Consider the following 23,900-nt stretch of genomic DNA (forward strand, 5'->3'; position numbering starts at 1 on the left):
AAAATCCAAGTATAAAATTTGGTAGCATAACACCTAGTAAAAATGGCCAAATGGATTCACCAAGCAACACATTAGCTCTCGGCCAAACTATTTTTGGTCATGAAAATAATTTTTCTTTTCAAAACTAGGTACTTAAGATGATGAGAAGGATATTTTAGGGTGTCTTGAACACTTAGTTCCTTAAAAATTAGGTCAAAATCAATTTCAAGGAGCATGCTACAAAAAAAGGCATAGATCTCAAGCAATAGCTCAAATACTTAGAAACAAGAATAAGAAAACTCAAAGAAGCATATGACATATGACTCAAGCAAAAGTTAGACACATTTAAAGACTCAACATGACATACACAAAGACACAAACATGTAGCTATCATGCATTTAAACTCATGGATTTGAGGCTCAAAGACTAAGCATCAAAAGACATGTTATCCAACCACATTTAGGAGCAAAAGAGTCACAAAACCGAAGCCAAAATTGCCACAACATAACTTGAAAACGTTGTTTTTCGTATTCTCGGCAGCTCTGACCTTTACTCACTCATTTGATCATAACTCTCTCCACAGAACTCCAAATGCGTTAATTATTTTTTTGTTGGAAACGAGACTCACAGAGCTTTCTTTTGATATAAAGAAAGTTACTTTTGGACCACTGAGCTAGCTGCAGTATTTTTTTCAAAACCGCACACGTTGCTGCCAGCACTGTTTTTTTGTGGACCATTCAAAGATAGCTACACAAGACAAGGTTAGAACATGAAACCACCACATTCAAGGACAACCAAAGCTCTAGATACCAAATGATGAAGGATTATCTTGTTCCTTTTTAAGATTATTGAATATGGTGTGAGTTGATTAAGAAAGCTAATTGAAATCCCCACTGGACATTAAGATAGCAAGCTATCTAGATGTGAAGGTTCCTTTCACAAAGCTCAAGAGAAGAAGATGATGGATTGATTAAAAAAAAAGGAAATGGAAAACACATAAACCATAGAAAACCAAGAACAATTAAAGGAAGAAGAAAACATAAAATGGAAAGGAAAGAAATGGTAAAAATGTGAGAAGCACGCCACTACAAGGCTAGGCTAGAAGCCATGGCAACCTTGAAGATGAGTGGGTGTGTGCCGCCACTTGCTATGTAAGATAAGGCTTACAAGCTTCACTCCCAAGGGAGGAAACTCTCACAAATGGTTGAGACACAAGAGTGTTTTTACTTCAAAATCTTCAACCCTTTTACATGTCTAGGAGCACCCCTTATATAGAAGAGTTTAGGGGCCTCTAAGCAAATAAAAGATACCTAAGGATGTCTCTACAAAAATCTAACCCTAGCTTCTAGAAACTAGGTCAAATAAGGTTACAAAAATGAGAGACAAAGAAGCTAACTATGGTGTGTACAAGGCTAATTTTGTTCTAGCACAAAAGGAGACAAAGAATGTGTCTCATATGTCTCCAAAAAGTGGCCAAAGTGTGCTAAAAACAAAGGAGACCAAAGATACATAGGTACACTTGCTTCATGCCTTTTACTTTATGCTTTATGCCGTTGCTTTACTCTCTCCTCCACATCATTTATGCTCCCCAATCACCATGTGCCACCTAACATTGCTTTCTTACTCCTAATTAACCTACAAAGCAAATAAACATAGATTAGCATGTTGGCTTAAGTCAAGTCAACTTTAGTCAACAAGTCAAACCTAGTCAAAGGTCAACAAGTCAACTAAAGTTGATTCAACTAAGTCAACTTAGGGAATAAAAAATAACAAACACAAATGAAAGGGATGAAGGATTAGTGAACTTCCTTTCTAAACATGCTTAGTCTTCTTAAGCATGTGCCTTCATCCTTGGTTGGGGTTAATCCTTCATCTGCTGCTGCAGTGGACTGGTCTCGCAGGTGCAGGCATGAACGAGGATGTTGCAGTAATGTTGGTGTAGATTTGCTCGAAGTTGGAACGGTGATGAAGATGGTGGTAACGTTCCGCAATGGTGGCCGGGACTGGTTCATTTTGGTTGCAGATCTGGAGCTGTTTTCCGTTGTTGTTTCGCGTTTCAGGTGCTGCTGTTGAAGTGGCTGCGTTCGCGTTTCAGGTGCAGTGGTGATAATGGTGCTTCAGCGTGATTGTGATTGAATCTGCTGCACTGCTGCAGATGAGGTGATGAAGATTGAAGTTGGTGGCTGTCATGGTGAGGCAGATCTGCGTCGGAATTGATGGAGGATGGTCGCGCTGCCGTTGCTGCAGCTCTGTTGTTAATGGTGGTGGTGGCAGCGTGAAGAGGATGGTTGACGGTGGAGGTGGTGCAAGGTTGAGTTGTTGGTGCGTGAAGCTCGCGGTGGTGTTACGGTGGCTCTTCCGTTTCTGCTGCGGTGCGGATGCGGTGGCTGCCGGTGATGGTAGGTCATGGTGGCGGCTAGGGTTTGATGAAAATTAGGGTTAGGGTTTCATGTGTGAGATGGAGGAGATGATGACGTGGCAAGATCTGACTGGTCAATTTGGTGAGTGGAGGATTATGACACGTGGCTTGTTTTGGTTGGCTAATTTTAAAAGGTGGGGATTGCCACATGGCATGATCTGGTTAGGTGGAGTTTAAGTGGTAGGAGGGGTGAAACTTAGTGAAAACTGGGGTGCAGAACAGGTTTTTGATGATCCACTTAGAAGGAGTGTGCAAATAAAATCTAGGGGTGCATTTAGCTCCTGATTTATTCTTTTCTAGAATTTCCTGATTTTGGACTTATTTTGTAACTTTGAATATTTCAAATCCACACTATTAATGACCAAAAATAAATTCCAGCTACATTAACCAATAATATTTTATGGAACTAAAATCAATTTTTACGCCACTTTTACCAGACTTACTCAATAAATCCAATAATCACAAATCATAATTAAATCAATCTTTAAGCACAGAAAATTCAATTAAATCCCCAAATTTAAATATTAAATGAGGGAAAAAATTTGAACTCATCAAGTGCCTTGTATGCACACATTATAAACGCTCTTTGGAATTTTGCAGAAATGTGATTTTTGCATTTTCGAGTTGTAAATTGTTTACAAAGGTTGAATCAAGCTCTAATTAGATGTTAGAAGTGTCCTACATAGTTATTGTTCATGCGGAAACAATAGTAAAGTATCAGGGAGTATAAATCATATCTTACCCAATCTTTGATTCCCTAGGATGGATACTCTTCGATTTTGTTGGGTATGTCTTCATGTCCTATTGCTAGATTGAACATTTTGGAGGTTACTTATAGAAAAGCCCTTCAATGAAAAAGTTAGCGAGAGCTCTCAAAAGTGAAATCTTAATTTTGGTATTAATGAATTGTGTACCTTTAATTGTTATGGTCCACTATATTTATAGAGCATTAATAATAGATTACCTAGCTTATGGGATGGGCCTTTATTGGGCTCGTTAGGCCCCCTTTAGGTTTGTATAGGCCTAATCAGGGCTCAAATATCAAGCTTATGACTTGATTCTTGAAGTTTAGCTATTATTTCCTAAGTTTGGAGTAGGCGACCCTTACTCATATGTGATATGCTTAAAGTAAGCGGCTTTAATCACTATGTATATATTGTTTTCCTATATAGTTAATTAATGATTTATTCATAATAGGACTATAAGTTGGCGACTAGGAACGAGTATCTGTTTATACAAACCATGTCCGCCTAATATAGTACACTTGTTTCAATTTTAATTTTAGAAGAAGTTATTAGATTTCCTCTCTTTTCACAAGTCAACTTCACTAAATCTCTCATTTGCCTTTGCCTATCTTTTGGATTGATCCTCGGTTATCTAGTATTGCAACATTAATATGTTTTAAATGAGGAAATCGAGTTTTGATTAAATTTCTACGCAACAAGAGGCTTATCAAAGTCCATAAAAGGTTCACACATATTGTTAACCATCTTATTGGCTTGGGAAAGTATTTTGACAAAGAGGAGTTAAACATCAAGGTCTTTAAGTGTCTTGATAGAAGTTCACAACCAAAAGTCACGGCCATTTTAGAATCAAAGGATTTGTCAACAATGACTACTGCTACTTTGTTTAGAATGCTTAGGAACATGAAATTGAAATGAATAGGCTGAATAAATAAGAGAGTAATGAGAAAAAGGTAAAGAACATTGCCTTGAAGTTAAACACAATGAAGTATGATGAATCAGATGAATGTATGTTTAAGATTAATGAAAATGAAAATCTAAATCTCTTTGTCAAAAAGTTTGGAAAACATAAAAAAAGAAGAAGTAACAAATATAATAAAAGGAACTACAATTCTAAACGAAATGAATAAGGATAAAAGTGCTGAAAGGAAACATGATGAAGATGTGACCACCTCATCAAGTTCCAAGGAGGATCACTAGGAGCATGACAAAAAGGGAAGGCATTATCCTCTCTATCTTTATTTTAAATTTCTTTAGTTTCAATTTCTTGAAGTTGGTTGTGGTTGACTATTTTGAGTTGACTTGTTGACCTTGACTTAAGGGTGGACTTGTTGACCTAAGATTAGCGAAACCTTAAACCAACATGCTAATAAATTCATTAATTTGCTTTTGTAGGAATAAGAAAGGAGGAGGACCACATAGGAGACACTTGGTGTCCTAAGGAAGAGAGAGAAGGAACAAGACTTTCTAGAAGCATCTAGAAAGGGGAGGCCCACATGCCTTGGACACCAAGTCTTCTAGAATGTTCTAGAACCTTCCTTTGGGGGCCTTGGCCATGAAGACTTGCCACCTAGATGGCTTAGACGAAAATTCACCCATGTGCACCCTAGGATGACCTACTTTCTAGAACATGCTAGGTTTCTTTTGTAATCCTTTAACTTAGTTGTTTTGCTAAGGGGTCCCTAGACTTGTCTATTTAAGGGGACCTCCAACACTTGTACAAGGGTTGAACATTTTGGAGAATTTATACACTTTGTGTTTCAACCTTTTGTGAGAGCATTCCTCCTTAGGGAGTGGAGTTCTTTCAAGACTTATCTTGCCTTGGCAAGTAGCGGCATACACCACTCATCTTCAAGGTTGCCATGGCTTCTTCTAGCCTAGCCTTGTAGTGGCGTGAATCCTCCATTCCTCCCCTTTCCCTTGCTTTTCATTTTATGTTTCTTTACTCTTCTTGGTTTATATTGTTTCTATTATATGTTTTTCCTTTTGGTTTCTTACTCTCTATCAATCCATCCTCCTCCTCTCTAGAACCTTGGAAAGGAACCTTCACATCTAGATAACTTGCTATCTTAATGTCCAATGGGGATTTCGTTGGTTTTCTTAATCAATCATCACCATATTCAATAATCTTCTAAAAGGAACAAGATAATCCTTCATCACATTCCGTAACGCTGTCCAAACCCAAACCTTAGCCTAGGGTTCTCATTTCAGTTTTGCCATTAGGTTGGTGTTACACGGCAACCACTTTTCTTTTCCGTTTGATTTATGGCTGCCTTTCTTTCCTTATAAAAGGCAGGCCAACCTTTTGTATTGTTAAGCTAAGATGAATGTTAAAACTTGGTTGAGAACACTCCCCTTTCGTCTCTGCTCAAACCCTAAACCCTAGATTAGGTTTCACCTCGTCGGTTTTACCAATGTAGTGAGAAACCTGAGAGATTCGAGCATTCACTTCAATAACTGATCTTCCGTTGCGTTTTCCCGTCGATTCCACCGAACAATCAACATTTGGAGTCCATCTCTATCGAACGGAGTACATTTCCGCCGATCAACGGTGCCGCCAGCCTCATCAAGTGGTATTCAGAGCCACTCGGTTCTCGGATGTCTTCAAAGATAAGTATTCGAGCCTTATCTCTACTGCTTTCCTCTTTATATGTTCAATTTCGTCTTGTTCATCATTTTTTGAGTCTGATTCTCTGTTGATTTCATGCTATTGATGTTTTTCTTGTTGAAATTGATCCATGTTTCCTTGTTCTGAGTTGTCTGAATCAATAATTTGATGAAATGTTTAGATCTCTCAATTTGTCACTCAATGCTTGTCAGTTAGGTTTTAATTTCAGTTTTGATTACCTAGCTTTGAATTTTACAATCTCGTGTTTTGTCTTAGGTTTTGTTTAATTTCGCTTCTATGTTCTGAATTCCATAGAAGTAGTACGTATGTGTTATTTTTTTTTTTAGCCGAACTGTCATGTGTTGCTGATTAGTTTCTGAGTTTTGTTGAGTTCCTTAATTGCTATTAGATCATTAACAATTATTCTGCAGTGCATATTTATTATGTTCCTGTGTAATTTAGCTAAAATTACTACTGGTTGCCTTGTTCTGTTTTCTGAAATCAATTTGATGTCCAAATGCATCTATGTTCATTGTTTCGTATCTTCATGTTCATGATCGAGGTGTATATGTTTGGCCAATTATGCTTGTCGACTGAACCAAATCTGATTGATTCCATATATGTGCTAGATCCGTCTTTGTTTAGATTAATCCAGTGGAAATCAAGTGGTTTAGTTGATGTCTAGGCTGACTTTGAACTAGTGCAGCTTTTATCTCGCCATATCACTTAATTTGATTCAAATTATGGTTGGAATTATGTCTCTGTCGTTTCTATTAGGCTGAGTCAGTATTGTTTTCTGATTTTGTTGCTTTGTATGAGCCAAATCATTTGTCCTGTCCAAAGCATCCATCACTATTCCACTAATTCTGTGACATTCCAATCAATTGAGTGCTGCTAGCCTAACTTGTTTTGACAAAATCTGGTTTTTAATGTGTTTGGCCATTTGCTGCAGTATTTTTTTGGTTTTGTTGCTTCAAGTTTTGTTGTTGATTGTTGTGATTGTGTCTTTTGGTTAAACTCACATACATTTTGCTTATCCAGTGTTGGTTTAGTTGTTCATGTTTCTAATTATATGCAAATGTTGATTTGGCCATGGGCGTATATGTTGTTGGAAGCAATCTATTATTGTTGAAATTGGATTCATTCTTGTGTTGATTTGATCCATAAATGTGCATTTTATCTTTTCCATCTCTGTGAAATGTGATGTGTAATTCTGCTATTCCATTGCACTAGTAGTTCTTTGTTGAGTCTTGGTTGATATCTGAATCATAATTCATATTTGTTGCGTTATCTGCATCAACATCAATGTTTCTGTTTTCATCTAGTGTTGTTTGTGTTCCTTTGTTTTGACAACAATCTTGGGTGCAATGTATGATAGTTCTGGTATTGCTTGACATTGCAGTCCTTGTTGTGGTCCATTTTCTATATTTCCTTCTCTGATTCCTGTCACTGCATGTCATTGCTTTTTGATTCCTAGTGTTGTCTTTTTGTTGGCCACCTAATTGTTTGAAAATTTGCTGCAGCAATGGTGTTTTATTGCTCTGTCTCATACTTTTTTCCTTGCTAAGTATTGTTTGAAATTCTACTGCATAGTGTAGTTGTTGGACCATTTCTAGTTCCTTGCATCTGCACTACACTGTCCGAGAGTTTCATGCTGTCTTATGTGATTTTCACCTTTGTTTTTTTATTTCTTCTTTTTGTGTTGAATCACTTGAAATCTGCCATATGCATTTGTTCATTGATTTGGTGGTCGAAAATTGAACTTTGTGTGCATTCTTTTTCACGTTTTTGATAGCTGAAAAGAAAAAAAAGAATGAAATCATTGAAAAGAAAACGAATGTCTGATGAGAACAAAAGCATCTAAAAGAGACTGAATCAGTTTTGATTCCATTTGAACACATTATTTGTTTCAGCAAAATATATATTGTCTTGCATAGTTCACAAATGCCTACTACTTTTTTAATGCCAATTGCATATGCTCTTGATTCAACTTGTTTTGAGTCTTTGTTTGAGTTTGGTTTTATTCATCTTATTCTAGACATTTTCCTTAGGATCCTTTTGTGTGCCAACTTTATGTTTGAGTTTGAGTTTGTCATTGAATCTTTCACTTGATGTTTTCCACTTCTTTCATTTGAGCTTTTATTGCTTTTCTGCTTTGTTATTCTTATGTGGAAGACTGTGCATGCTCTTGGTTCACTTTGCTTCCAACTCACTATTTTGGTAATCCGTGTAGGTGAAACCTCCTCTTGAAGGTGGAGTGGTGAGTGACTCAGCTGTGAGAGTACACTACCGAGAGACTTGAGGAGTGAGCTAGGACATCAAAGTAATGCAAACACTTGAGGGAAGGTTGGACCGAGAGCTTGAGAGAGACATCATAGTGTTTTTTTAATTTTTTGTGTATTGCTATTTTCATATCACGGATTTTGGGTTGTAATTTTTTTCTTATTTTAGTTTTTGTTTCATTTGGCTTAGGTGGGAAAATGCTTTAGAGCAATCCCAACCTAGCTTGGTTTGTAATAGTTTAAGCGTGTAGTGTGAGGTTCAATGGGTTCCAAAGGCTACTTGAATTTTCACTTAGGATTTTCGTCTAGTTTATGTTTTCAGTCTTTATGTTTTATGTTTTCAATGTCCAGGTTTTGTGTGATTTGTATGATTGTTTCTATGTTTGAGGTCACCGTGATATCTAGGTGTACTGCGTTTCTCACCTAGTTGACCTTCTTTTGGTCTTTAAGTTTTCACTCTGTTCATACACTTTGTCAAATTGTTTTTCACACAATCTGTTTTGCTTTGAATTTTTCTTGAGAATTTTTGTGAAAGAATTTTAGAGATCTCTGGCTAGGAAAGGCTTGGTTCCTAAATTTGTCCATGAGACTCACCTCCCTTTCCTGGGAGTATCTCTAGAAATCTTTTCCACTATTTTCTCTTTAGAAATTCTTCAACTTCTTTGTGGAAAATTGTTTTGCCAAAACTGTTTCAAAATGAGTTTTTCTTCTTCTAGCCGTATGCATATAGATAGGCATAGTAATGTGCATTTAGGTAGGTATAGTAGTCATGAGTTGCATCATACCATTCATAGTGACATTCCATTCTTTGAGGAAGATATAAGACCAATATCATTTAGAGATTGGATGTGGGATACTGAGAAATTGGTGCAACCAATGTTTAGTAAATATAGTCATATAGACATTCTTAGGCATGTTACATCTAGGTTTGTAGGACGTGCATTTGATTGGTGGCAAGAGAGGCAGTTTAATGTGAACAAGGGGAGAAAATCATGCATCAATATACAAGAGAGAGCAAGCAAAGCTTGAAAAGCTTCGAGAGTTTGAAAAGAAGAGAGAAAAAGAAGACCATGAGAAGCTTTGTGCCAAAAGAGAACAAGAGTAAAAAGAGATAAATGAGGAGAGAAAAAGAGAGGAAGAAGAAATAACAAAAGAGGAGAGTCTAAGAAAAGCAAAAGAAGAGAATGAGAGAAAAGACTTAGAGGAAAGAGAGAAAATAACACACAAGAGTGATCTTCAAATACAACCACTAGTGGTAGAGTTAAAGATCGTTTCAAAAGCAAAAAGGGAAGTAATTGTTAAGGATTTGGTGTTCAATCCTTCACCAATCCCTTCCATTAAGTTCCAATTTTCAAAGAAAGTTCTCCCATCTTCCAACTCTATTCACTTTATCATTAAATCTTTCAAGTTGTTTTTCTCTCAACCTTTTTGTTCCCCATCTCATTCCCTTATTTCATCCTCTTCCACATCTTCTATCAAAACACACTTTGGCTCTAAAATTATTTTTCAAAATCATCTTAGTCAAAGTGTAAGACATTGTTTTTGTGAAGTGGGTTTAACATCTTTTTCAATCTTCAATAGCCCATTTTTACAAATTTCCCATTCAATTTTACTGCATGGTTATTATGATTTTAATTCAATTTTATTTGATGACTACTGTAGGTTTGTTTTTGACCCTGGTGGACCATTCAATTTAGTTGATGTGAGCCTTTCTCAACCCTCTTGATCTGAGGACAAATCCTCTTCAAGAGGTAGGGGATGATGTCACCCCAATAAGGCTTATAGCATTGGGCTAACGCCTAAGCCCATTCCTTTTAATTTCTTTTATTTTCTATATTTTTTTAAATAAATGTGTGCCTAATTGGCTTTCTTTTATCATGCAGCCATGTCTTAAAATGCAGTTCAATAAACTTTGCATTAGCGCCTAGCTTGGGCTCTACAACCTAAATGCCTCATTTGTTGACACCAATGCGTGCTCCATCCTCACCATCATTAAGCATTTGAGCCCATTTCGGTGTATTGGATATGAAGCACATTTCTTCTCCTACACCACATGTTCAGCAAGCATGTGCCTCACATTTTACTCTGCCAGCCCAAATTGCTTTTTGCATGTGCATCACCAATTCTTCACGAGTGTGTTAATATTAGCATGCTTCACCCAATCCTACTGCAACCAATCTCCAGTCTTTAATTGGGCCAAGACTCATCATCCAGCAGCCCAAGATTGAATCCGCCCCCAACCCACACTTGCTTTGACGTTGGCTTCTTTTTACGAAAGATGACATTCCAACTAGGGTTTGCCACCTCTGTTTTGCGTTTCCCTTGGAGTGTCGTTTGGGTTCTTCTTTCACGCGTGCCAACCAACATCTGCATCCAACCCATAGTTGCTTGCCTCCTTCACGTGTTCTTTCCAAATCACTCATCTCATACCTTAGGCTAGCGTTCCGTAACGCTGTCTAAACCCAAACCTTAGCCTAGGGTTCTCATTTCATCTTTGTTGTTAGGTTGGTGTTAGACGGCAACCACTTTTCTTTTCCGTTTTATTTCTGGCTGCCTTTCTTTCCCTATAAAAGGCTGGCGAACCTTTTGTACTGTTAAGCTAAGATGAATGTTAAAACTTGGTTGAGAACACTCCCCTTTCGTCTTTGCTCAAACCTTAAACCCTAGATTAGGTTTTACCTCGTCGGGTTTACCAATCCAGTGAGAAGCCTAAGAGATTCTGATGAAGGATTATCTTGTTCCTTTTTAAGATTATTGAATATGCTGTGAGTTGATTAAGAAAGCTAAGTGAAATCCCCACTGGACATTAAAATAGCAAGCTATCTAGATGTGAAGGTTCCTTTCACAAAGCTCAAGAGAAGAAGATGATGGATTGATTCAAAACAAAAAGGAAATGGAAAGCACATAAACCATAGAAAACCAAGAATAATTAAAGGAAGAAGAAAACATAAAATGGAAAGGAAAGAAATGGTAAAAAATGTGAGAAGCACGCCACTACAAGGCTAGGCTAGAAGCCATGGCAACCTTGAAGATGAATGCATGTGTGCCGCCACTTGTTATGCAAGAAAAGGCTTAAAGGTATTTACTCCCAAGGGAGGAAACACTCACAAATGGTCGAGACACAAGAGTGTTTTTACTTCAAAATGTTCAACCCTTTTACATGTCTAGGAGCACCCCTTATATAGAAGAGTTTAGGGGCATCTAAGCAAATAAAAGATACCTAAGGATGTCTCTACAAAAACCTAACCCTAGCTTCTAGAAACTAGGTCAAATAAGGTTACAAAAAATGAGAGACAAGAGAGCTAACTATGGTGTGTGCAAGGCTAATTTCGTTCTAGCACAAAAGGAGACAAAGAATGTGTCTCATATGTCTCCAAAAAGTGTCCAAAGTGGGCTAAAAACAAAGGAGACCAAAGGTACATAGGTACATTTGTTTCATGCCTTTTACTTTATGCTTTATGCCTTTGCTTTACTCTCTCATCCACATCATTTATGCTCCCCAATCACCATGCGCCACCTAGCATTGCTTTCTTACTCCTAATTAACCTACAAAGCAAATAAACATAGATTAGCATGTTGGCTTACGTCAAGTCAACTATAGTCAACATGTCAAACCTAGTCAAAGGTCAACAAGTCAACTAAAGTTGATTCAACTAAGTCAACTTAGGGAATCAAAAATAACAAACACAAATGAAAGGGATAAGGATTAGTGAACTTCCTTTCTAAACATGCTTAGTCTTCTTAAGCATGTGCCTCCATCCTTGGTTGGGGTCAATCCTTCATCAGATTCGAGCGTTCACTTTAATAATCGATCTTCCGCTGGGTTTTCCCGTCGATTTCACAGAACAATCGACGTTTGGAGGTCGTCTCTATTGAACAGAGTACATTTCCACCGATCAACGGTGCCATCGGCCTCATCACCATGGCACATCAAGGGACCATCGTTGATGTCACTAGCCTCCTCCAACAAATGGAGCTTAAAAGGCAAGAAGATAGGGAACAACAAGAGAGAGTCTTTCAAATGTTCATGCAACAACAAATGCAACAAATACAACAAGTGCAACAATAACAACAAATCCAACCAAGAGAGGAAAGAAAGGCAAGGAGGAGATCTCTTCCGTGGACTCCTATAGAAGTGAGGAAAGAAGAAGAAGTCCTGGATGGGGTGGAGAAAGAAGGCACCAAGTGCAACATCAAAGGCAACCTCCTCCCATCAAAGGAGGGAGACTCTTTTGAAGCTCCAAAGGCTTCAACAAGGGTCTTTGTGTGTTGAAGAATATTTCAAATTGATGAAGTCTATACTCTGAAAGGTAGGACTCCATGATGAGCATGAAGAAGAGAAGGTCACTAGGTTTGTGAGTGGTCTAACGAGGGAAAATCAAGATGTAGTTGACTTGTATAAGTACTCCACTCTTAGCAAAGTTTTGCACTTGGCCTTGAAAGTTGAAAACCAATTGAAAAGAAAACAAGAGGCTAAGAAAAGTACTTCATACAATGACTACTACTCTAAACCTTGGCATGGTAAGGAGAAAAAGGATTTTAAAACACCTTCCAAATCCTCCCACGACCCCACACCTAAACCCAATTCACTAGGACTATGCATGATAAACCAACTTCTTCTCAAGAGCCAAGAACTAGTTCTATCAAATGTTTTAAATGCTTAGGCTTTGGACACAAAGCCTCCAATTGTCCTTCAAAGAGGAACATGTTCTTGAACTCCAAAGGAGAAGTTGAAAGTGAACATTCCCCTCCCTCTTCCCCTAAGAGTAGTTCATCACACACTTCTTCCCCTTTAAGTGAAGATGAGATCAAACCTCGTGAAGGAGGTCTTTTAGTTGTGAGGCGCATGTTGGGCCAAGTCCCAAAGGAATTTGAATCTCAAAGGGAAAATATTTTTCATACAAGATGCGTCATCAACAAAAAGACTTATTCCCTCATTATTGATGGTGGAAGTTGTGTCAATGTGGCTAGCACAAGGGTAGTGGACAAGCTTGGTCGGACATCATCCCTCATGCCAAGCCCTATAAACTATCTTGGTTAAGTGAAAATGGTGAAATAAATGTGGATAAATAAGTTCTCATCACTTTCTCCATTGGGAATTCCAAGGATAATGTTTTGTGTGACTTAATGCCCATGGAAGCAACTCAAACACTTCTTGGAAGGCCATGGCAATTTGACAAAAAAGCTTTCCATGATTGCCATTCCAATAAATTTTCTTTTAACGTCCAGGGCAAAAGGATCACATTACTACCTTTATCCCCTAAAGAAGTAAGTGATGACAAAAAAAAATGTTTGAGAAAAGGAAGGAAGAGAAGGCGCAACTAATGGCGCACACCAAGGAAGCAAGGAAGAGCTTGATCTCCTTCAAAGGAGCTAAAAAGGTAATGCTTTCTCAAAAACAAGTTTTTCTTGCTTATCCAAGTGAGTCTTCTCCTTCCTTTCAAAACCATCCTCCTAAGTGTCCTTAAGACTTGTCTATAGTCTTAGATAAATTCAAGGATGTGTTCCAAGATCCCCCAAAGGGACTTCCACCTCTAAGAGGTATAGAACATCAAATTGACTTCATCCAAGGATCATCTTTGCCCAATAGGCCAGCCTATAGGACCAATCTTGAGGAGGCCAAAGAAATTCAAAAACAAGTCAATGATTTGTTAGAAAAAGGATGGGTGCATCATAGTATGTTGTGATATGCCTGTGATCCTAGTTCCAAAAAAGGATGGAACATGGAAAATGTGTATAGATTGTAGGGCCATCAATAATATCACCATCAAATATAGGCATCCCATCCCTAGGTTAGATGACTTGCTTGATGAATTTCATGGTGCAACCACCTTTTCAAAGATAGATTTGAAGAGTGGTTACAACCAAATAAGAATCAAGGAAGGAGATGAGTGGAAAACCTCCTTCAAAACCAAGTTTGGATTGTATGAATGGCTAGTCACGCCCTTTGGGTTGACTAATGCACCAAGCACTTTCATGAGGCCCATGCATCATGTGCTTAGACCATACTTGGGCAAATTTGTTGTGGTCTATTTTGATGACATACTCATCTATAGTATTCTAGAGAAGACATACTATAGATGAGTATGTCATCAACACTTAAGGGATGTGCTAAGTACCATAAGGAAGTGATGAGTGCGTATTTTTGCCCTCATTCAGTATTTAACTCTGGGTATTTAATTGAATTTGTGTGCTTAAAGAGTGATTTAATTGATAATTCTGTTAATTAGACTGTTTGAGCATGTGTGATAAAATTGTCTTAAAAAGTGATTTTTAGCTGCATAAATTATTTTTTGGATATTTTAACGTTTGTTGATGCAGCTGAAGTCAAGATTAAGCTTATTTAAAGGTGGAAAAATAAATTGATTGAAATTACAAACACCTCTAAAGAAGGCTGAAATTAACAAGTTTTGGAAAAATCACTTTTGCACCCCTAAATTACATATGCACTCCCCTCATTCCAAATGGGCTACAAAAAAAACTTACTTCTACACCCCTACATTTGTCTATTTTCACTCCCTCTTACCACTTAAACCCAACTCACTCAGATCAGGCCATGTGGCAATCCCCAACTTTTAAATCTGTCCAATTAAAACATTCCACGTGGCATTAATCCTTGCACATGCATGTGAACCAATTAAGTAGTGCCACGTCATCATCTTCATCTCCCAAAACCCTAACCCTAATTTTCTCCTCTCCTTCCACCCTCCACGGCAGCCGCCGCCGCCTCACCGGAATCTGCACCGTGACAGCGCCACCATCTTCCTTCACTTCGCCGGAGCAGAACGCAACAGCAGCAGAAGCTCCGCGCAGCCACCACCGCGAACCATCCAGCGGTGCCACTCGCGGTCATCTTCTCCGCAGAGAGCCACCACGAACCTGCAACCACAAATCGCGTGCTCCGTTTCCGCAGCCACCGCGAGCTCCGCGCGCCACCACCATCGCCATCTCCACCGCGCCTACACCTGCATCTGCGCGAGCCATGAACCTGCGCAGCTTCACGCCACCACTGAACTCCGCGCGCCACCATCATCGCGGCACCATCTTCTCACCTCTGCAACGCGCGAGACGAGCACACCACCACGACCACCACGCCGCTGCAACAGAACTGCCACACCTCCGCTCGCCGGACCACCGCGCAGTTCACCACCTGTTCTGCAGCCACCGCGAGCTCGCCGGAGCAGCCACACGTCGGAGCAGCCGCCGTCACGAGGGAGGGAGAAGAGTGTGAGAGTGAAACCCTAATTTTGGAGAGAGAATCTGCACTGCCACGTGTCAGCGTCTGATAGGACAGTCAAACTGGTCAACTGGTCAACTCTGGTCAACTAGTCAAAGTCAGCAGTCAATTCTGGTCAAATTCTGGTCAATTTGGTAAAAATGCTTAAATAAGAGGGGCAGAATTGGAAATTGGACAGAAATTAAGTTGCTAATTAATTAAATAAAAATAAAAGATTTTAGCAACTGACAGATAAAGCCCAAAAGCCCAGTCCAATTCCTATATAAAGAGACCAAGAGAGAAGTAGAAAACAAGCTCGGGACTTCGGAGTTTTGGAACCCTTAGGGGTGCCTAATTTCGTTTCCTTTCTCTCTCTTTTCTTCTCTCTATTCTTCTTTTGTATTCCATGGATTGCTAAACTTCTTGGGTTGATTCCATTGTAATTTCATTATGGATTTTGAGGTTAGAATGAATTAATTTCTTTGTTCTTTTTATTATTGTTGAGGTTTTAATTCATCTATGTCTTTTATCTTTGAATCTCGTAAAAAGTAATGATTTTAAATCTATATGCATGTTGATCATATGAGTTCAAGGGTTTTTAAATTTAGTTGAGACTTTACTTTGATTTTATTTAGAAACTTTCATGTGATTAAATGAGTTTTTACCAATAATTGAGACTTTACTTTGGTTAAAGGTATTTACTCTAACGAAAATTAATCGAGACTTTACTTTGATTAATTAAGCTTTTTATTTGGTGAAGAGATAAAAGAATAGACATGATTAGGCATAGTAAAATTTGATTGAGACTGTACTTTGATTGAATTTACTATGGATAATCTAAAAGTTCTCACTTTTAATTGAGACTGTACTTTGGTTAAAAGTGAGAACGCCAACAAATTAATTGAGACTTTACATTGATTAATTTGTAAATCTACAACAATAATTAATTGAGCAATAAGCTTTAGATAACCGATGATGAATCTATTTTGAAAAAAGCAATGGAATCAATCTATTTTCTTTACTATTATTTTTATTTTTTTTTTATCTTTTAAATTTTATTTCTATCTTTGTTTATCTTAATCCCCTATAATTTTTTATAATTTTATTTGACTAACTCTTGTATAGTTTTATAAGAACTAATTTGTTAAAAATCAATTCCGTGTTCGTTGGGAGACGACTTTGGGTTACTTTACCCTTACTATTTTGTTGACTACTTTCTTAACAATACTGAAGTTGTTATAGATAAGTAGTATTAATTTGATCGCGTCAACGACAGCGTTATCAAATTTGGCGCCGTTGCCGGGGAACACGGTTAGAATTTTTATCATTTTAGTTCTTATTTTTATTTTTTTGATTTTATTTTTTTTATTTTTATTTTTATTCTTTTGATTTTATTTATTTTTATTTTTATTTTTATTTTTTGTTTATCACTAACATTTTCTTTTCTCAATTTTTGTTCTAACTTTTTTTTTTTATTTTCTTTAGTTATTTTATTTTATTTTATTTAGTTATTTTTTTTAAGCATAGTTTTTGTTTGAGGAATTTTGTTGGGAAATTTGTGAAACTAGTTGGGAAAAACTTTGGCTAAGGAAAGACAAGGTACTTAAGTTGTCCATTGAGACGCATCTCTCTTTCCTGGAAGTCTACTCAACAAGCTTTCAACTTATTTCTTTTCAGAAAACCTCTTTCAGAAATGCAAAATAGTTTTTCATATGAAAATAATCAACAGTGTGATTTTCAAGTGAATTATGATTACTATCCACAGCAACCACGTGATTCATATGATTATCAGCAACAAATTGTCACACCTACTTCTGCACCTGATACAAGTGGGTTAACTTTACGACAATTTAATGATCTATATCCTAGATCATCTTTTTTGGGATATGAGCAACAACCATATTCTGAGTGTCCACCTCAGCAACCATATGTTCCAAATAGTTTTCAACAACAATATGTACCACCACAACAAGTTGAAGCAACCAATGGACCATCCTACAGGGAAGTTATGATACTAATGGGTGAAGTTATAGAGAAATTAGAGTCCATGGATGAAAGGTTGCGAGTTGATCAACGATGCAGAAATATTGAGCAAGAGTGGTACGAAAATAAGCAAATACTGTCTGATATGTTGAGGGATGCAAGTAAGAACAACTTCATAGAATTACTTGTAACTGTTAATACCACCCCTCAACCCCATCAGAGATTTCCTGAAAATCCAGATTTTAATACACTTCGTCATGAAATCAAAGATGTGCTTCTGAAGTTGGCCATCAGAGCTGAACAAATGTCTGAAGATTTGAGTCAGCTAATGAATGATGCAGTGAGAAAGGTCACTTTGGAAGATATGATGAAAATGATGACTGAAATGATGAAGATGGATCAGACAGATCAGAAAGAGATGATGAATGCCGCGACACAAAGCTTACAAAATCAGTCTGAAAAACCAATAGCGGAATCACATCACATTGATATATCTACTGATGGATATAATCATTTTCATAGTAATATGTCTACTGATGGACATATCAATTTTGCTAAAGATGTTGCTGATGAAGTAATTGAAGATTCTCACACAAACATATCTACTGATGGATATGTTGATGATGCTCAATGTGAATATAAAGTTGTACCCATTGATGAGGATATGAGTACAAATGATCATTTTCAAGAGCAAAGTTGTGAGAACAATACAATGGAGGAACCAAGTGCAGTTGAAGAGCCAACAATATTCGAAGATGCAGCTGAAGCATCTACTATTGCAACTGACTTGGTTAATAATGAAGCAGCAAATTCAACTACTTCAAGTGCAGATTTTTGCTCACAAGGTGAGATTATGAGGATTACTGATGATCCTATTAACAATCTGAATGCACTTGATGATGCTCAAGTTGAGTTGAAGCCACACAATCCACACATCAAGTTTGTTGATGTGAATGATGCAAATAAGTTTTCAGTGGTTATCTTTGTTGACATGGCTGCAGAAAAAGAAGAAAGGTTGCTGCAACAAGAAAACAGGTTAGATTCAAATTCTTTTGAAAGCATTGTTGATAAAAAATTTAATTTGCATGCATGTTTGTTTTTTGTTTTTGTTTTTAATTTTAAAAGTATTAAAAAAATTTCAAAAATATGTGTTTTTGTTTTCTTTAATAAAATTGTACAAGCTGACTTGTACTTTATAAAGTTAAAGAAAATAAATTTTGACATATGGCCAGATTGAGCCAATAGTCATAAAATTTTTCGTTTCCTCCCCAAAATAAGTCCATCAAGCACATTTTTTTTTGAAATAAGTGTGGGGGAGACAAACTGTAGGTAGGATTTTTTTTATTTTTATTTTTTTTTTGTTTTTGTTTTCATTTAAAAAGAAAAAAAATTGTGATTTCTTTTTGAGAAAATTGTGAAAGTATTAACTTTTTACTAAGTGAAACTTTTAAACAATATGTCTCATAAGAAATCCACCAAAAATATTTCCCTGCTTTCAATAAAACATATTGACATTGAATTTTTAGGAGTTGATTCAATAATTGGGATGATCATAATTCTGGAAAAATAAAAGTCATGTTGATATGAGTGGTTTGTTTCTATGAATTTCTAATTGAGTTGATTTGAGAATTTCTTGATTAAATCTTTTGTGAAAGAATTTGACCTTGTGAGTCTTGAGCCTTAATGCAAAGGATGGACCACCATGTGCCATTCCTATATTTTTTCTTGAGTGACTTGCTCATGTTTGTTTATACTCAAATGTTTAGCTTGACTCTTTTGTTCTGCATCTTAGGTAAATATGCATGATTTGATATGACTGAGGCATTTTTTTTGTTTTAGCTACTTGGCCAAATAAGCCCACCTTGATATTAATCCATTGGTAGCCCCTTTGAGCTTTAAACCTCTTTTTCTTGTTTTAAGCCTATTGCATAACCTTGAAAAGAAAAAGACCATATTCTACCTTAGGAAGAAAGAAGGAGCTAATGGATTGTGTTTAGAAATGGTTGAGGAATAAAGTGTGTGGGTGAGTACCTCACCCACAAATTAATAAAAATGGCAAAAGGAAAAATTGTTGATGAAAAAGTGTTGAAATGAAAAAAATAATTGCTTTCTAAAAAAAAAAGAGAGAGAGAGCAACAAAAAGCAATAAACGAAAAAGACTTGTTTTTGAAATTATGCTCCATTATTCTTCCTACATTACTATTTCAAAAACCCAAGAGTCTTAAAAATTTTCCTACCTTTGCCTTGGCCCTGTTATAACCTGTGAAAAGTCCTCAAGATCTTTGAATGCATATTTTCTGAAAGTTTGTGAATATTAGAGTCTAGTTAAGTATTATGAGAGTTTGCTTACATGAGTATTTTGAGTGAAAACACAAGCCAAAACACTTGAGAGAATTTTGGTGAGAAAATACACATTTAACTTGAGTGCTTTCTTTCATAATTGATTGTCTTGTGAATTCAAAAGATTAACTCATGTGTGAAAAAAAGAACCTTTCCGTTTGTATATACATGATAATTTGATTTCTAGAATATTGATTTGTCTCAAGTAAGGTTCATTCCTTTGATCCAGTGTCGATGTGAAATAAAATACCTCAGAAGAAGTTTTGAAATTGCTTGATTTTGCCCAGGAGTGCAAAAGGATAAGTGTGTGGGTATGATGAGTGCGTATTTTTGCCCTCATTCAGTATTTAACTCTGGGTATTTAATTGAATTTGTGTGCTTAAAGAGTGATTTAATTGATAATTCTGTTAATTAGACTGTTTGAGCATGTGTGATAAAATTGTCTTAAAAAGTGATTTTTAGCTGCATAAATTATTTTTTGGATATTTTAACGTTTGTTGATGCAGTTGAAGTCAAGATTAAGCTTATTTAAAGGTGGAAAAATAAATTGATTGAAATTACAAACATTGATTGAAATTATAAACACCTCTAAAGAAGGCTGAAATTAACAAGTTTTGGAAAAATCACTTTTGCACCCCTAAATTACATATGCACTCCCCTCATTCCAAATGGGCTACAAAAAAAACTTACTTCTACACCCCTACATTTGTCTATTTTCACTCCCTCTTACCACTTAAACCCAACTCACTCAGATCAGGCCATGTGGCAATCCCCAACTTTTAAATTTGTCCAATTAAAACATTCCACGTGGCATTAATCCTTGCACATGCATGTGAACCAATTAAGTAGTGCCACGTCATCATCTTCATCTCCCAAAACCCTAACCCTAATTTTCTCCTCTCCTTCCACCCTCCACGGCAGCCGCCGCCGCCTCGCCAGAATCTGCACCGTGACAGCGCCACCATCTTCCTTCACTTCGCCGGAGCAGAACGCAACAGCAGCAGAAGCTCCGCGCAGCCACCACCGCGAACCATCCAGCGGTGCCACTCGCGGTCATCTTCTCCGCAGAGAGCCACCACGAACCTGCAACCACAAATCGCGTGCTCCGTTTCCGCAGCCACCGCGAGCTCCGCGCGCCACCACCATCGCCATCTCCACCGCGCCTACACCTGCATCTGCGCGAGCCATGAACCTGCGCAGCTTCACGCCACCACTGAACTCCACGCGCCACCATCATCGCGGCACCATCTTCTCACCTCTGCAACGCGCGAGACGAGCACACCACCACGACCACCACGCCGCTGCAACAGAACTGCCACACCTCCGCTCGCCGGACCACCGCGCAGTTCACCACCTGTTCTGCAGCCACCGCGAGCTCGCCGGAGCAGCCACACGTCGGAGCAGCCGCCGTCACGAGGGAGGGAGAAGAGTGTGAGAGTGAAACCCTAATTTTGGAGAGAGAATCTGCACTGCCACGTGTCAGCGTCTGATAGGACAGTCAAACTGGTCAACTGGTCAACTCTGGTCAACTAGTCAAAGTCAGCAGTCAATTCTGGTCAAATTCTGGTCAATTTGGTAAAAATGCTTAAATAAGAGGGGCAGAATTGGAAATTGGACAGAAATTAAGTTGCTAATTAATTAAATAAAAATAAAAGATTTTAGCAACTGACAGATAAAGCCCAAAAGCCCAGTCCAATTCCTATATAAAGAGACCAAGAGAGAAGTAGAAAACAAGCTCGGGACTTCGGAGTTTTGGAACCCTTAGGGGTGCCTAATTTCGTTTCCTTTCTCTCTCTTTTCTTCTCTCTATTCTTCTTTTGTATTCCATGGATTGCTAAACTTCTTGGGTTGATTCCATTGTAATTTCATTATGGATTTTGAGGTTAGAATGAATTAATTTCTTTGTTCTTTTTATTATTGTTGAGGTTTTAATTCATCTATGTCTTTTATCTTTGAATCTCGTAAAAAGTAATGATTTTAAATCTATATGCATGTTGATCATATGAGTTCAAGGGTTTTTAAATTTAGTTGAGACTTTACTTTGATTTTATTTAGAAACTTTCATGTGATTAAATGAGTTTTTACCAATAATTGAGACTTTACTTTGGTTAAAGGTATTTACTCTAACGAAAATTAATCGAGACTTTACTTTGATTAATTAAGCTTTTTATTTGGTGAAGAGATAAAAGAATAGACATGATTAGGCATAGTAAAATTTGATTGAGACTGTACTTTGATTGAATTTACTATGGATAATCTAAAAGTTCTCACTTTTAATTGAGACTGTACTTTGGTTAAAAGTGAGAACGCCAACAAATTAATTGAGACTTTACATTGATTAATTTGTAAATCTACAACAATAATTAATTGAGCAATAAGCTTTAGATAACCGATGATGAATCTATTTTGAAAAAAGCAATGGAATCAATCTATTTTCTTTACTATTATTTTTATTTTTTTTTTATCTTTTAAATTTTATTTCTATCTTTGTTTATCTTAATCCCCTATATTTTTTTATAATTTTATTTGACTAACTCTTGTATAGTTTTATAAGAACTAATTTGTTAAAAATCAATTCCGTGTTCGTTGGGAGACGACTTTGGGTTACTTTACCCTTACTATTTTGTTGACTACTTTCTTAACAAAACTGAAGTTGTTATAGATAAGTAGTATTAATTTGATCGCGTCAACGACAGCGTTATCAGGAAGCAATCTTTATTTGCCAACATGGAGAAATGTGTTTTTGGCATGGATCATGTGATCTTCCTTGGGTTCAAAATTAGCAAACATGGGGTCCATGTGGATCAAGAGAAAGTCATGGCCATCAAAGATTGGCCCACACCTAGGAATGTTAGTGAACTAAGGTCCTTTCATGGGTTGGCTAGCTTTTATAGGAGATTTATGCCTAATTTTAGCACCATAGCCGCACCCTTGAATGAGTTGGTAAAGAAAGGAGTTGACTTCAAGTGGGGTATTGATCAAATAAAGGCCTTTGAAATATTAAAAGAGAAATTGATCAAAGCGCCACTCCTAGTCCTCCCCAACTTTTCCAAGACCTTTGAAATAGAGTGTGATGCCTCGAATGTTGGCATTCAGGTCGTGCTCCTTCAAGAGGGTCATCCCATAGCCTACTTTACTGAAAAACTCAAAGAAAGTCATCTAAACTACTCTACCTATGATAAAAAGCTTTATGCTCTTGTGAGGACCTTGCAAACTTGGCAACGTTATCTTCTATTTAAAGAATTTGTGATCCATAGTGATCATGAAGCTCTTAAGTTTTTGAAAAGCCAAGGCAAACTCAACAAAAGACATGCAAGGTGAGTAGAATTCCTAGAGCAATTCCCTTATATGATCAAACACAAACAAGGAAAGGCCAATGTAGTGGCAGATGCGCTTTCAAGAAGGCACACTCTCCTTTCCATGCTTGAAACTAAATTTCTTAGCTTTGATCATATCAAGGATTTGTATAAAAAGGATGATGATCTCGCTTTTATCTATGGTGAATACCACCAAGGGGGAAGCAAAGACTTTTATCTTTCCAACCAATATCTCTTTAAGGGTAAAAGGCTTTGCATTCCCCAAAGGTCTCTAAGAGCATTACTCATAAGAAAAGCACATGAGGGAGGCTTAATGGGTCACTTTGGGACTAACAAAACTCTTGAAGTCCTCAAAGAACACTTCTATTGGCCTCACATGCGCAAGCATGTTGATAGGCATTGCAATTCTTGTCTAGCATGTCTAAGAGCCAAATCCAAGGTTCAATCTCATGGTCTCTACATTCCCTTACCCATCCCTTCCAAGCCTTGGGTAGACATTTCAATGAATTTTGTTCTAGGGCTCCCAAGGATTAGAAAGCGTAGGGCCCATTTTATTCCATGCCACAAAGTTGATGATGCAACACATATTGCCAATCTCTTCTTCAAGGAAATAGTGAGACTTCATGGCTTACCTTGGACCATTGTAAGTGATAGAGACACAAAGTTCTTGAGCCATTTTTGGAGGACCTTATGGGGAAAACTTGGAACCAAACTCCTCTTTTCCACCACTTGTCACCCTCAAAGTGATGGTCAACTATTAAGGTGCATGATAGTCCACAACACTAGGGAATGAGAGGCGCTTCTTCCCCATGTAGAGTTTGCATACAATAGGGTTATGCACTCTACCACCTCCCACTCTCCCTTTGAAATAGTGTATGGTTTTAACCCTTTAACTCCTCTTGATCTTCTTCCACTTCCTAATCAAGAGGCATGGAGTTGCGAGGTAAAGGCTAAAATGATCCAAGACTTGCACACATAAGTCAAGGAAGCCATTGAAAGGAAGGTGAAGAAGT

The 23,900-nt window shown here is 37.4% G+C and overlaps 1 pseudogene; it reads left to right on the forward strand.

The window, feature by feature from the left end:
- Positions 1 to 12,191: 12,191 nt before the first annotated feature.
- Positions 12,192 to 23,680, forward strand: LOC146884200 (uncharacterized; annotated as a pseudogene).
- The last annotated feature ends 220 nt before the right edge of the window (positions 23,681 to 23,900 follow it).

This window comes from Vigna unguiculata, chromosome 8 (genome assembly GCF_037176805.1).
Source record: "Vigna unguiculata cultivar grain cowpea cultivar isolate G323 ecotype 2 chromosome 8, ASM3717680v1, whole genome shotgun sequence".
In the NCBI taxonomy this organism is placed as follows: Eukaryota; Viridiplantae; Streptophyta; class Magnoliopsida; order Fabales; family Fabaceae; genus Vigna; species Vigna unguiculata.